We start from the raw sequence: 13,019 nt of genomic DNA on the forward strand, positions 1-13,019 counted from the left end.
CTGCTTGCTGTGATATATCCTTTCATTGCAATAAAAAAACTATGTAGGAGGAGCCAGTGTGAAAGTACAAGGTGGATATGTCTCCAATCCAGCTTGTTAGCAGAGAAACATTTGACAGTGACCTGTCCTGCAGAATGTGGAAAGTTCAATTATTCAGCAGGGGGCAAGGGGCTGGGAGGGCACAGTGTTTCTGATAGATGAACAAAGATAGACCAAAAGCCTTGTTTCTCCGCTATAGCCATTTGAATGTTCTCTTTTAGCAAGTTTTGAGAAATGGTAGAAGACATAAATAAAATGTTTGAAAAAAGTCAGATATTTACTTGGCACAGGAAAAATCCAGGATAGGACAATCAGGTTTCAGAAAATTGCAAGTTTCTCCATGATAACTGCAACAATATGCAGCTTTCTTGTCTCTACGTTTGGGGATCTTCTGTTTAATTAATGGCTACAAAGGGCCGAGGGTAAGTTGGTGCACATCGAAAATAATCCAAGGGAAGTGATTGGTTGAAGAGTTGATCTGCCAAACTGGATTTTTAATATTCTCATGATTTTTAATCAAACAGCAAAAGGAACAGATGCAGTTTGTTTCAATGAACAGGATACACCATTTAGGCTCTGAGAAAGTTCCAAAGCTCTCTGAAAGAAGGTGAGGAAGGATGAAAAGAGAAACTGTCTACCTCTCACCAATGATTGCATAAGATAGATTCTGGAAAGGAATTCTGCCAATAAAGTAGTCACGAGAGATCAGTCTGAGAGAAGATGTGAGCAAGCTCAGGTCTGCTGACTCCCAGTTCCAACAGCATACATCACTGAACTATGCTTTAGCTTGTGCTGACTAAACTTTGACTTAGTTGATCATTAACTGAAAAGTATTTATTCTTTCAAGGCTCTAAAGGTTCATCTTTCCTTGGCAGATAATCTTCATAAATCTCTTTGACACCCTTTTACACAGTGACGCCTGTGCAGTAATCTCTAGCACCTCATTGATCTTATACACGTTGCTACAGTGATCTATAACGTTCTACTGCCTTTAAATGTATTTACATTTACAACAATAATCTTTAACATGTACTCATGAACATGATTACAATGTCTATACATAATCTCTACACGCATTTATAATATTGTTATCACCATAGTTAAAATGTACCATCAATATTCAACTTTCACCATTTGATATGCCAGTGTTTCAGACTAAGAATGGTTTTAAGAAAGGACACTGTTGACCTGAAATGACTGCTGTGGTCACCTGACCAGGAAACCCACATGGAAGTCAGAAACCAGTTACCTCAAGAAGTTAATCAGGATGCACTGAAACTCTGAAGGTGTCGAGAGATTTGCATCTCTTCGTACTCACACTTGCAGTGTTCAGTTTGAAAAAGACATTGGACCTAGACTTGAAATATACAAATGAAGCATATTTCAGTGGCTTGTGGTGAGAAACGACACAGAGAATGAAACAAGGACAGAACACAGCAAGGATACTCTTTAAGGAGAAAGTGAGGACTGCAGATGCTGGAGATCAGAGCTGAAAATGTGTTGCTGGAAAAGCGCAGCAGGTCAGGCAGCATCCAAGGAACAAGAGAATCGACGCCTCTTTCTCACGTGCTAAGCAGTGTTGGTGAAATCAGCAACCTGGATGAACCACTGTTAGATTGAGAAATCTGGTGTATCTGGAAACCTCATCATTGTAAAGATCCATGACCCTTCCTCACCTGGTCATAACAGAATTTTGGGGCCTGTCACATGATTTGAACTAACTGATGAGTGAACAGTTTTGGACCCCTTAACTAGGGAAACATATACTTGCCTTGGAGGCATTCCAGAGAAGGGTCACTAAGTTGATTCCAGGTGTGGAGGGACTGTCTTATGAGGACCTTCTGGAGAAGGTCAGCCCTCAATCTCTCACACTCCAATGAAAAAGTCCAAGCATATCCAGTTTATCTTTGTAACTTAAACCTGCCATTCTTGGCAAAATCCTGGTAAATCTTTTCTGAACCCTCTCCAATTTAATAATATAACTGGGTGGCCAGAACTGCACAAAACTCCAGGAAAGGCCTCACCAACGTCCTGTACAACCTCAACATGACGTCCCCAACTCCTATACTCGAAGTCCTGAGTAGTGAAAGCAAGCATGCTAAACGCCTTCTTAACCCTGTGATACAAATTTCAAACAATTACACAGTTTCTCTGTTTGACAAAACTACCCAGGGTCCGACCATTAATTGTGTAAGCCCTGCCCTGGTTTGTTTTACCAGAATGCAATACTTTGCATTTATCCAAGTTAAACTCCATCTGCCACTCCTTGGCCGTTTGACCCAATTGATCAAGATCTCTTTGTAATCTTAGATAATCTTCTTCACTGACCACTATACCACTAGGTTATAGGTGAAGACAAGGGGACAAGGAAATCATTTCAGAAAAGAGGGAATACAAAACAAGGGAGAGAGTGTAAACTGAGACAGCTCAAGCTTAGAATGGAAAATGAAGGCACCTCTGGTGAGAGAACCACCACCTAACTCAAATTCAAGAATGAAGTGTTCAGTTTTGCTTATTTAATTCCTGAGCTTGATGAGCAAGTTTTGGACACCTTCATCTGTTTGGAAAGTTAGCACAACAGTTTAAAGTGGCCAGTCCATTGCTTGTTACTGCTATTAGAGAGCAGACTGACTAGGGAAAGCACTTAAAGTTTACTGTTTGATGATGCTGTGGTTTTAAGAGTTATTATTTTTTTTGGAAGAGAAGCTTTAAGGCAGAGTTGCCAAGCAGTCTACCCGAACCAGTGGAGTAAACAGCTTATGAGACCTTGGGCATTTTTTAATAAAAAGGTTTGAACAATAGTATTGATCTAAATGGGTGGAGTTGTGCTTTCACAGAACCTGGAGTTCTGTTTTTTTTTAAGCAGCAGGTGTTGTCAGGGTCTCAACAGGATTTGGAAGGCAGTGAATCTCTCCTGGCTACTACACTCTCTCTCTCGGAGTTTTCTCTGCATGCTTTTCATCTTGGTCTGCTGGAGTTACATGTGAGACCTTTCTATTTTTTGAATTTACCTTTTGGCAAGGGTGTGTTTCTGGGATGTTACTATATTGGGACAGTTACTGTTTAGTAGTAAAATAGTCTGTTATTCTGTTAAGTTTTCCAGTAGAGCTAAGTTATTCCAAGTTCCTATTTCTTTCATTGTATTTTAACTATAGTGTTTTGCTTAACGTTGAGTAGTTTGACCAATCGAATTGCATCTGGAACACAGCACCTCACATTTACCTTTTAAAAAAAGAAAAAGTTAGAGTCTAGGCTCCCTTCATAATCTATTTTGAGGGGCAAGTGAGGACTGCAGATGCTGGAGATTTGAGCCGAGAGTGTGACCCTGGAAAAGAACAGCAAGTCTGAGGAGCAGGAGAAGCAACATTTTGGGCAAAAGTCCTTCAACAGGAATGAGACTTGTGGGCTGGGGGGCTGAGAAATAAATGGGAGGGGGGTGGGGCTGGGGGGAAGGTAGCTGGGAGTGCAATAGGTAGGCGGAGGTGGGGGTAATGGTGATATTCAGAGAGGAGGGTGGAGCGGATGGGTGGGAAGGAAGATGGACAGGTAGGACAGGTCATGAGGGCGATGCCAAGTTGGAAGGTTAGAACTGGGATAAGGTGGGAGGGAGGGGAAATGAGGAAACTGGTGAAATCTACATTGACGCCACGGGGTTGGAGGATCCCGAGACAGAAGATGAGGTGTTCTTCCTCCAGGCATCGGGTGATTAGGGAGTGGCAATGGAGGAGGCCCAGGACCTTCATGTCTTTGGTAGAATGAAAAGGGGAGTTGAAGTGTTCAGCCACGGGGCGGTGAGGTTGGTTGGTGCAGGTGTCCAGGAGATGTTCTCTGAAGTGCTATGCGAGTAGGCGTCCTGTCTCCCCAATACACACCTCCAACACACCCCATCCACATGGACGCCCCATGCCAGTCTGTTAATCACCTTCGGTCTCTTTATTTCCAACTGCCACCGGGACATTTACCACCTGAATCTATCCACCCACTCCAACCTCTTACCTTTGCAACACAAAGCCCTCTAGTCCCTCCACTCCAACCTCAACCTCACCATCAAACCTCACCAAGGTGGGGGCACAGTGGTAGTTTGGCACACTGACCTCTACACCGCTAAAGCCAGGCGCCAACTTGCAGACACCTCCTCCTACCACCCCCTCGACCACCAACTTCACCTCTCCTCACCAAAACCATCTCCCAGACCGTACACAACCTCATCACCTCAGGGGATCTCCCACCCACAGCTTCCAACCTCATTGCTCGGGAACCCCACACCATCCAGCTCTACCTCTTACCCAAGATCCACAAGCCTGACTACCCTAGCCAACCCATCGTCTAGGCCTGCTCCTGCCTCCCAAACTCATCTCCACATACCTTGTTACTGTCCTATCCCCTGGTCCAGGAACTCCCTACATACGTTTGGGATCTCAGATACCTCCCTCCCCTTCATTGACCTCTCCCTCTCTATCAACGGTGACCGACTCAACACTGACATCTTCTACAAACCCACTTACTCCCACAGCTACCAGGACTACACCTCCTCCCACCCTGCCTCCTGAAAAAATGCTATCCCTTATTACCAATTCCTCTGTCTCTGCTGCATCTGCTTCCAGGAGGACCAGTTCCAACACAGAACACACCAGATGGCCTCTTTCTCTAAAGGCCGCAATTTCCCCTCCCACGTAGTTGATGAGACCCTCCAGCACTTCTCATCCACTTCACACACCTCGGCCCTTGAACCCATCCCTCCAAACGCAACAAGGACAGAATCCCCCGGTCCTCACTTTCCATACCGCCAATCTCCATATATTTTGCATCATCCTCCACTATTTCCGCCACCTACAAACGGACTCCACCACCAGAGATATATTTCCCTCCCCTCCCCTATGTGCTTTCCGTAAAGACCATTCCCTCCAGGACTCCCTCATTAAGTCCCTGACCCCAGCAACCCACCCTCCCCTCCTGGCACCTTCGCCTGCCACTGCAGGAATTGCACAATCTGCGAACACACCTCCCTTTCACCTCCATCTGAGGCCCCAAAGGAACCTTCCACATCCATCAAAGTTTTACCTGCACTTCCACACATGTCATTTACTGTACCCGTTGCTCCCGATGCAGTCTCCTGTACATTGGGGAGGCAGGACGCCTACTCGCAGAGCACTTCAGAGAACATCTCTGAGACACCTGCACCAACTAACCCCACCACCCTGTGGCCGACCACTTGAACTCCCCCTCCCAATCCACCGAGGATGTGGAGGTCCTGGGCCTCCTCCATTGCCATTCACTTACCACATGATGCCTCATCTTCCACCTTGAGACCCTCCAACCCCACGGCATCAATGTGGACTTCAGTTTCCAGTTTCCTCATTCCCCCCACCTTAGCCCAGTTCCAACCTTCCAGCTCGACACTGCCCTCATGACCTGTCCCACCTGTCCATCTTCCTGCCCACCTATCTGCTCCACCTTCCTCTCCGACCAATCACCATTACACCCACCTGCATCCACCTATTGCACTCTCAGCTACCTTCTCCCCAGTCTGACACCCCTCCCATTTATCTCACCTCCCCCTCGGCTTACAGCGTCATTCCTGATGAAGGGCCTTTGCCCGAAACGTTAGTTCTCCTGCTCCTCGGATGCTACCTGACTGTTGCACTTTTCCAGCACCACACTCTCGATTATATTTTGAGAGGGTCTGGCCTGGACTGGTCTGCTCCAGAACAACTCCCATGACCTGAAGAGTGTGCTGCAAACTGTGAGGCAATAAATGCGCTATTTTAATTGTTAAATCTTTTAGTGTTAGAGATATATAGTCAAAAATTTGGTACCTTCAAGAAATGGCCTGATCAGACATACTTAGAATATGCTTAAGCAGCTAACTTTTAACCAATGGTTTTTGATATTAAAAATGGACGGCACTAACACACACCTTTGTGAAGTAATTCTGTTTGAGCAGTTAGGAAAAAACTCTGCATCCTTTCTGATTTGGATTTAAATCTGGAACAGAGCATAGGCAGGAAATGAACAGACACCAATTTTGGCTGATGAGTTAACATGCAAGGCCATAAACTCAGAAATCTGAGGTCACTCACAGATCCAGAAGGTGTTAATTGGCTGGAAATAGCCTAATAACCATACAAAGAAGGCCAGGAAGGATCAGGGAACGTGACAAAGGATAACAGGTCAAAACCAGAGACCTGTTTCACAGACAGCATCATGGTAAAAGAGGCCGGTGGAGTTCTCATTAGTGCCAGGAGGAAGTGAAGTCTCATTTAGTGGAAGAAAGGCAGGGTGTACTGCATAAGTTGTACATCCATCAGATAGCAATAGTGTACCAGGGGAAGTAGAACAGATAAGGGAACAACTCAGTCCCAGAGCAAAGAGAAAAGGGAAAGCAATATATCCCATAGCCAGAGGGTCAACAGAGGTATATCAATAGGTTAAACACATAGCTACCCAATTGGAGATCCAAAGAAGAATCCAATCTCAGATGTCAACCAGTAAAATTGGATTGACACGAAGTTAAATGAGAGTGAGGTGTAGCATGCAATTCCAGACACCCTACAAGAGGCAGATTACACCAACCAACCTCTGGAAATCAAATGTGTAAAAATGCCTGAATTCTGGTCTGTGGATTATGGGCAGTGAAGAGTTAAAACTTGGGAATGTCATATAGCCCAGCAAACAAAGCTGACTGCTTGTACCAAAATAGGTTTTGAACCCAGGTTAGGATAAAGGGATTGAAAGTGGAAAGAGTTTGTGTGCGTGTGTGTATGTCTGTGTGTGTGTTTGGATGTAGGTTTGCTCGCTGAGCTGGAAGGTTCATTTTTAGATGTTTCGTCACCATACTAGGTAAAATCTTCAGTGAGCCTCTGAATGAAGCACTGGTGGTGTAGCTCACTTTCTATTTATATGTTTGAGCTTCCTTGGGTTGGTGATGTCATTTCCAGTGGTGACATCATTTCCTATGGTGACGTCATTTCCTGTTCTTTTTCTTAGGGGGTGGTGAAAGATCCAAGTCAATGTGTTTGTTGATAGTGTTCAGGTTGGAATGCCATGCTTCTAGCAATTATTGTGTGTTACTCTGTTTGGCTTGTCCTAGGATGGATCTGTTGTCTCAGTTGAAGTGGTGTCCTTCCTCATCTATATGTAAGGATACTAGGGAGAGTGGGTCATGTCATTTTGTGGCTAGTTGATGTTCATGCATCCTGGTGGCTATTTTTCTGCCTGTTTGTCCAGTGTAGTGTTTGTTACAGTCCTTGCAAGGTATTTTGTAGATTACATTAGCTTTGCTTGTTGTCTGTATAGAGTCTTTCAAGTTCATTAGCTGCTGTTTTAGTGTGTTGGTGGATTTGTGAACTACCATGATGCCAAGGGTTCTGAGTAGTCTGGCAGTCATTTCTGAGATGCCTTTGATGTAGGGGAGAGTAGCTAGGGTTTCTGGATGTGTTTTGTCTCCTTACTTGGGTTTGTTGCTCAGAAATCAGTGGACTGTGTTCATTGGGGACCCGTTCTTTTTGAATACACTGTCTAGGTGATTTTCCTCTGCTCTGCAGAGTTGCTCTGTGCTACAGTGTGTGGTGGCTCATTGAAATAATATTCTAATGCAGCTTCATTTGTGGATGTTGAGATGATTGAGAAAAAGAACAAGGAATGACATCACCATATGAAATGATGTCACCAAAGGAAATGACATCACCAACCCAATGAAGCTCAAACATATAAATAGAAAATGGGCTACTACTCACAGGACTTCATTCAGAGGCTCACTGACACTACTCACCTGCTGTGATCATTTGATAAGTTCAAAGACCCCGCGTGGAACATACAAAACTGGGTGCATCCGAATTATCATTACACTTAAGAAGTATTGAAACTCAGAGAGGTGTCAAGAAATTTGCATCTTTTTCTCTACTCACACTTGTATGTAACTGCACATATTGGAGATGAAAGTCTACCCAGGTAGTGTTCAGTTCATAAAAGGTATGAACTGATAGAGTTGAAATAATCAAAATAAACCATATTTTAGCAGTTTGCAGTGAGCTACAAAGCAGAAAGAAAGCAATTTGGACTGAACAAAGCAAGGATACAGGAAGCTCCTGTCTCTCTTTCTATCAGCCTCATTCTCAGCAGAGCGGTGTTGGTGAAAAGATCAATGTAAGGGTGAAAATAAAACACTATGACTGAAAATTCAGGGATCTGAGGAAACAGGAAGACAGTTAAATAGTTGAGCGTCAGGTTTCACTCTTGCAACTCAAAAGAATGTAATAAACCATAAAATGCAACTTTCTTTAATTTACAGTCAGTGTTAAACACCCTTCCTGTACCTACTTTGTAAGTTCCTTACCTACGGCTTGTGTGAATGCGGTTGTTACATTTTATTACTTTTTTCAGGTCAAAATACTTCCCTCTCCTTCACTCAAGAAAACTTGAGATTGGCTTCCCTTCATTTTGATGATGGTTAACCCTACATTTGACTGAAGTGTGGTCTTTACAAAAAAAGTATCTGACAAATTGTTGTGACTGACCAAGAGGGGGTTAGGAAAGAGGGGAGCTGCAAAGACTCCCTTCAGCTGGTTGTGATACTGTTTATTCTCTAATGCTGTCCTCCATATTTTCTCAGGCAGTCCATCAGGATCGATGGTGTCTTTCTTCCGTTCTGGAGTTGTGAATCCTTGTTGCCACTGGTGGGCACTGAAGCAGGAGGGTGGGATATTAGGGTTTTGCACACTCTTGTGCTCAGCCTCCGTGTTAGCCTGTCGGAGATGGTTAAACTCCTTTGCAAATGCTTCTTCTTCAAGTTGGGATAGAGGTTCCCGCACGTTTATGGGATATTGCACTCTTCCAGGGAGAACTTAACAACATCCTTGAACCATCTGCTATGCCTTCTGCTCATCAGTTACCTGTGACAAAGCTTGAAGCATAGAGCTCATTGTGAGAGACTTGTGCCAGGCATGTGGATGAGCTGGCTCTGCTCAGTGCCAACTGACTGGCTGTAAGCAGTTCTTGATATTGGCTTTGTTGGCCGGAGGGATGACACTGAAAACAGCATCTATCCTGCCAGGGGATTTGGATGATATTGAGGAAGCATTTCTGGTGATATCTCCCGAAGGATTTGCCATATTCTGGAGGCAGGAAACATCGCTGCCCTGTAGACCATGAACTTTGAGGTCTTTGTCATTAAATACTCAGTTCCTGAGACAGACAACGGCTGTGCTGACACACTGGGCAGGATGGTGAATTTCAACGGGAGATGTTAAGCAACTGGACTAAAGTTACCTTTGTTTTGGCTTCTCCCCTTTTTTAAGTAAAGGTGTTATATTGACAGTTTTCTAATCCTCTGGGATGTTTTCAGAATCTAAGGATTCTTGGAAGATTACTACCAATTCATATATTATCTCTGAAGATAATTCTTTAAAATCCTAGGATGTATCCCATTAGATCTTAAGTCCCATTATCTTCCCTAGTACGTCTTCATTAGTGATAGTTATTGTACATATTCTGCCACACCCTCATGTTGATTTTTTTTTTAGTTATTTTGAAATGCTATTATGTCTTCTACTCTGAAGACTGATGCAAAGTTTTTAATTCAAGTCCTCTGTCATTTCCTGGTTCGCCATTATTAGTTACTTAGCCTCATTCTCCAAGGGACTGATGTTCTTCTCTCTTACTTTTGACATATGAAACACTTAACTGTCTGTTTTGTATTAATTGTCTGCCTTCAAAGTTTATTTTCTCCCTTTTTACTGAGTCGCCTGTTGTTGGTTTTTAAAACGTGTTCATTAATCTGGTCACATTGTATGTTTTATTCTTTCAATCTGATACTATCTTTAACTTCCTTATTAACCATTGTGGCTTATTCCCTGCATGGAATCTTTCTCCCTCAATGAGATTTGTCTTTGTTGAGCGTATTGAACTCTTAAATAGTCACCAATGTTCCTCAACTGTCTTTTCTGCTAAACTCCTTTCCCAGTCCATTCCAGCCAGCTTTGCCCTCATTCCTTTGTAATTATCCTCATTAAAGTCTACGTTGTTTCTGACCAATGTTTCTCTCTCTCAAACTGATTGCTAAATACTACAATATAATGGTCACTGTTTCCCATGGGATCTTTTACTCTGATATCATTTATTAAACCTGCCCATTTACACATTACCAAATCCAAACTAACCTGATTGCTGGTTGGATCCACAACATATTGTCCCAGGAAACTGTCTTAAATACACTCAGATTTCTTCCTAAACCAAAACGTAACACCGAATTGCAGAAGGTTAGGTGACCAAAAGCTTGGTCAAACAAGTAGGATTTAAGCAGTATCTTAAAGGAGAAGACACGGAATGGAGGAGAGGTCCAGGGAAGGAATTCCAGAATTTGGGCTCCAGGCAGCTATGGTGGAAAAACTACATTGAGTCTTCTGGAGAGCCAGAATTTCATTAGCATGGATATCTGGAGGGTTTGTGGGTCTGACAGAAATTGCAGAGATAGACAGGGGTGAGGCCATGGAGGACTTAGACAACAAGGAAGAGAATTTTTAACTCAAGGTTTTGCTTGAACAGATAACATGGTAGGTCAGTGATCACGGGTGTGATGGAGAATGGAACTTGATCAAGTTTAAGAAAAAGCTTATCAAGGGTAGAATGTGATGGTTTGGAAAGTGTTGTCTAAGGACTTTTGGTGAAGGGTAGAACATTAGAGACCAGGAGCTACTTAGAATAGTCAAATCTAGATGTAACAAAAGCATGGATCAGGGGTCCAGCAGCAGCAGGTGAGCTGAGGGAGTGGCAAAGTCAAGTGATGTGGTTGGAAGCCCAACTTGGGGTCTGAAATGGCACCAAGGTTGCAAGTCTGTTTACTCTCAATCTATTGTCAGGGAAAGAGATGGAGTTGGCAAGTCGGGAATGAAGCTGAAGCAGGATCTAAGTGACATATCCAGTCTTCCAAGTCAGGAGAGTGATGGAATACTCCCCACTTGCCTGGATGAGTGTAGTTCCATCAACATTCAAGAAGCTTGACACCATCATGGACAAAGCAGCCTGCTTAATTGACACCATATCCACAAACATCCACTCCCTCCACTCCGACACTCAGTAGCAGCAGTTTGTGCTATCCACAAGACGCACTGTAGTAATTCACCAAAGATTCTTAGAAAGCACCTTCCAAACCCATGATACTTCTATCTAGAAGGACAAGGGCAGCAGATACATGGTAGCAGCACCACCTTCAAGTTTCCCTCGAAGCCATCCACCATCCTGGCTTGGGAATGTATTGCTGTTTTTTTCACTATCACTGGGTCAAAATCCTGGAATTCTCTCCCTACTGGCATTGTGGGTCAACCCACAGCAAGTGAACTGCATCAGTTCAAGGAGGCAGCTTACCACCACCTTCTCAAGGGTGACTAGGAACAGGCAATAAATGGTCATCTAGCAACACCCATGTCCATGAGAGAATTAAAAAAAAAACATGGGAGAGGGTTTGGAAGGTGTTGTCTAAGGACTTTTGGTGAATTTCGACCATGCAGCTTTACAGTGTGTAGAATGGACACTTTGCTGGTATTGAGTATTGACAGTGGAGGGAGTGGATGCTTGTGGATTTGGTGTCAGTCAAGTGAGCTACTTTGATGGATTGGCGTTGAGCTTCTTGAGCTTTCTCTGATAGCTATCATGTTTCATAGTTTCATAGTAATAGAAGCAGCAGTAGGCCACTGGCCCGTTGGGCCTACTCCATTAGTCATTAAAGTCAGAGCTGATCTATCCATTGTCTTAGCTCCTCCTATCTACATTATCTCCATAACCCTTAATTCCCCTACCATGCAAAGTCCCATCCAACTGTGTCTTGAATTTATTTAATAAAGCTGTCTCTCCTGCATCCTTGAGCAGAGAATTCCATAGATTCACTACAGTCTGGGAAAAGCAGTTCCTCATTTGTCTATGTCCTAAATCTACTCCCCCTAATCTTGAGGCCAAGTCCCCTAGTCCTAGTCTCACCCATCAGCAGAAACAACTTGCTTGCCTCTATCTTACCTATACCTTTCATAATTTTATACATTTATATAAGATCCCCTCTCATTCTTCTAAATTCTAATGAGTACAATCCCAGGCAGCTCAACCTCTCTTCATAGGGTGACCCCCCTTAAGTCTGGAATCAACCTGGTGAACCTCCCCTGCACCATCTCCAAAGCCAGTATATTCTTCCTCAAGTTAGAGACCAGAACTGCATACAAAACTCTATGTACAATTGCAGCAGAACCTCCCTGCTCTTAAATTCAATCCCTCTGGCAATGAAAGCCAATATTCCGTTTGTCTTCCTGATTACCTGTTGGACCTGCAAATCAACTTTTAGCGATTCATGTATAAACACACCTAAGCCTCTCTGACCTACTATTTTTACTATTAATTGTAGCAGAGCCTGAACGTAGTTTGAAGAGGTGTAGGTCTGAAGCTTGTCCTCTCAGCTTTGTACATCCAGAGAAAGTCTATACGTCTGAGGCTTGGTCATTTGCAGAATATGCCAACTTGAGGGAAACACTGACTACTGATGCAACTGTACTCCTGATCTTACATTTCTGATCATTTCAATTGATCTTGTTATAATGATTCCATATCATGGAAGTTGGATACTTTAAATCCAATCCTCATGCGCCTTGTCCTCCTCCCTGCTCACCATCCAAGGGCCTCAATTGTCTTTCCAAGTGAAGCAGCATTTCACCTGTACCTCCTCCAATCTTGTGTATTGTATTTACTACACCCAATGTGGCCTACTCTACATTGGAGAAACTAAATGCAGACCGGCTTTGTGGAACACCTCCTTATCGTGCGCAAGCAGGACCACAACCTTCCCGTAGCTGTTATTTTAACACAGCGTCATGCTCACATGTCTTGGCATGCTGCAGGGGACCAGTGAATCACAGTGCAAACTGGAGGAACAACATCTCATCTTCAGACTAGGCACTTTACAAGCCTTCTGGACTTAATATTAAGTCTTTAAACTGTGAGAA

Source organism: Chiloscyllium plagiosum, unplaced genomic scaffold (genome assembly GCF_037043375.1).
Source record: "Chiloscyllium plagiosum isolate Xiang-an unplaced genomic scaffold, Cpla_swu_hap1 HiC_scaffold_14, whole genome shotgun sequence".
NCBI lineage: Eukaryota > Metazoa > Chordata > Chondrichthyes > Orectolobiformes > Hemiscylliidae > Chiloscyllium > Chiloscyllium plagiosum.